The following is a 3,007-nucleotide window of genomic DNA, read 5'->3' on the forward strand; positions in this document are numbered from 1 at the left end:
ATGGCATGCAGTGCCAGCCAACTTTCAGACAGGAAGCTCCTGGGTATGCTTACTCTCTGCCACATCTCTGAGAGATGAGATGGCCTGGGAGGGACACTCTTCAGAGCTGGAACCATGAAACTTTATCCTCTAAAAGGAGGGACTCCCCCTCACCCCACCTCAGGGCTTGGCTTTGCTCAGTTGCCTGGTGGTTTAGCTGGTAAAGAATCCTCCTGCAATGCGGGAGACCTGGGTCCAATCCCTGGATTAGGAAGATCCCCTAGAGAAGGGAACTGGCTACCCACTTCCGTATTCTGGCCTGGAGAATTCCATGGATTGTATAGTCCATGGGGTCACAAAGAGTCAGACACAACCAAGCGACTTTCACTATCTGGCCTCCTCCTGGAAGCAGCTGCCTTTTTGAATGCCTAGTGGATCCCAAATTAGCTTGCTCCATAAGTTCAAAATACACAAAACCCCTCTGCAACCAAAAAATTGACTTGTCTATGAAGCCTCATGTGTTAAAAATCAAGTTTTACCCCCAAGAAGCTGTCTGGCTGTTTGCCTTCTCCCAAGTACACGCTTCAGTTCAGTTCACTTGTTACTCTACACCGTGGGGTAACACAGGAAATGAGCTTAAATTTTCATGATGCTGAGAAAGGGGTAGAAGCAGATAAGGCAAACGCACAAAGAAAGAACGTGTCGTCACCCAGTCATCCAACTCTGTGACCCATGGAGTAGCCCACCAGACTCATCTGTCCAAGGACTTCTCCAGAGAAAAATACTGGAGTGGATTGCCATTTCCTTCTCCAGGGGATCTTGCCTACACAAGGATCGAACCTGGGTCTCTCGCCTTGCAGGCAGATTCTTTACCATCTGAACCATGCCTAAAGGGAAGCAGGTAAGAGAAGCACACAAACCATGGGAAAAAACTTAAAGATGTTTTTTCCCATACCCTTAAGAAACAGACACTCTTCTCCATGGTACAGTTTGGGTAAGTCCTGAGGACACAGTAGCTGCCGAAGGAGGGGAGACTTGGTTTGAGGAAGGTATCTCCCTATTGGAGATGGTGGTGACCTGGGCTGTATGTGAGTGTCAGGCAGACGTAACGACGTGCTGCTTACACCTCTGACATCCCCACAGCCACACCTCATGTGATCCTGAGGACCACTTTAAGCAGATTCCTCCACCCTCATTTCTCAGACGAGGAAACTGAGTCTTAGAGACGTTTCTGAGTGGCCATAAACTCAAGTGGCTTCTGACTCAAGTTCTTTCTCTTATGTGGCAGCTTGCCTGGGGAAGTCTTGCAAAAGCTTACGGAGCAGGAAACCTTGTCTTCTACAAAGGCAGGTTCCTCCCAACTTTGGGCAAGGCCCACTGCAGGCCTTGTCAAGTGACAGTGGTGAAAAGTAAGGGGGCCATGCTGCTGAGAGCTGGTGGCTGGACAGCAGCAGGAGCAGCCAGGGGTTCTCAGGCCGAGCTGGGGCCAGGCTGCCCACCCCGCGTGGGGCGGCTTCATGCCCCACAGAGATGGGGGCAGAGGGGGCCCCAGCACAGCCTGAGGGGTGTCTGACTGAGTCTGGGGTTTTGGAGGCCAGAGGCAGTGGCAAGATGAACTAGTCTCCTATTTTACTACCAAAGAGGGCGGTTCTTCGTTTCCAGGAACCAGCAGGAGAGGAAATGGGTTGCCTGGGCGAGGGTGTGGGGCAGAGGAGTGGGGGTGGATTAGAGCTCTTGCATGAGGAAGTAGAACCTGTTGTCAAGGGGCTTCCCTGTTGGAACACTTGCTCTCCTCCTGGGAAGAACGGATCAGCAGGGGTTAGAGGCTGGCAGAGCTTTCTCCCAGCCCCTGGAACCTAGAGGAAGACCAATCAGCACAGTGTCACCATGAAGAACTGGGGCTGATCTTGGGCTTTGTGCGATGGGAGCAGCAGGAATCCCTGAGTCTGAGCAGGGCCAGGACTTGGCTCCCCTCATTCCCACTTTCTGCCTTCGTTTCCTCCACAGGCTCCCAGAGGACACAGACTGCTCCCCAAATCCACTGTGCCACCGCCTTCCGGTTCCAGCACTACTAGATTAAAGGAAAGCCATGACGGCTGAAGCATAGTGTGTGTATGTGTGTGGTGGGGGGTGGTTAGGTATAGGAGCTGAGGCTCAGAAAGAATTCACCAAATGGAGAGCTGGTACAGGGGGACAGTTTTCAAAGTCTTTTCACACACTTTTTAGTCCCTTGACTTTCACAAAAACGGACACCAGCCAGCAAGGATTCTCCTCCATTTCAGTGACAAGGAGCTTGAGGCCCCAGGAAGGGTATAGCCAGCATGGAAACACCTATTTTGTGCTTCTGTACTCACTGTCATTTCTTTGAGGCCCGACTGGAATCAGGATGGAGGAGAAAGTGGCGGAGGTGATGAGGTATCAGAGGGGAAAGGAAACTGAGGGACAGGGGACCCCCAAAGGCAGCCCTGGAACACCTGGTGTTGCGAACTAACTTTCCATGTGGGGTCCTGGAAAGGACTTCTATTGCTGCTACTACTACTATTGGTAATAACAGTTACTATTTATTGTTTACCTTGTGCCAGATACATAAACACTGTGGAAGGGATTAATGTACAAAATGCTTTAGAAACATGATCATCTTTAACCCACAAAAGAATCAATAAGATAAATATTTTTGTTTCTATTTTTCAGACAAGGACTTTGAGGTTCAGAACTTTCCTGAGACCTCACAGGATTCCAAAGGCCACTCTTGTAACCCCTGTGCACTACTGCCCAGATGAGATACAAATGCTACCCCATTCTTTTTATTCCTCTATACCGTTTTCATCATTCAGCCCCAGAACGCTGGTGCCCAAGAAAGGAAGGCCTCTGTTCTTCACACTGCTCGTGTGCTTCTCAAGGCAAGAATACTGAGTCGTTTGCCATTCCCTTCTCCAGTGGACCATGTTTTGTCAGAACTCTCCATCATGACCCGTCCATCTTGGGTGGCCCCACACAGCATGGCTTATAGTTTCATTGAGTTAGACAA

General features: G+C 50.2%; 1 long non-coding RNA gene across 1 annotated transcript; it reads left to right on the plus strand.

Moving 5' to 3' along the window:
• The first annotated feature begins 745 nt into the window (after positions 1-745).
• Positions 746-2,760, plus strand: LOC148775038 (uncharacterized). The gene is made up of 3 exons (XR_016039513.1): positions 746-880; positions 1,987-2,091; positions 2,671-2,760. It is a non-coding gene; the product is annotated as an uncharacterized LOC148775038 (long non-coding RNA).
• Positions 2,761-3,007: the final 247 nt, after the last annotated feature.

Source organism: Moschus berezovskii, chromosome 17 (genome assembly GCF_049115385.1).
Source record: "Moschus berezovskii isolate FMDL1 chromosome 17, NW_MosBer_1.0, whole genome shotgun sequence".
NCBI classification, from domain to species: domain Eukaryota; kingdom Metazoa; phylum Chordata; class Mammalia; order Artiodactyla; family Moschidae; genus Moschus; species Moschus berezovskii.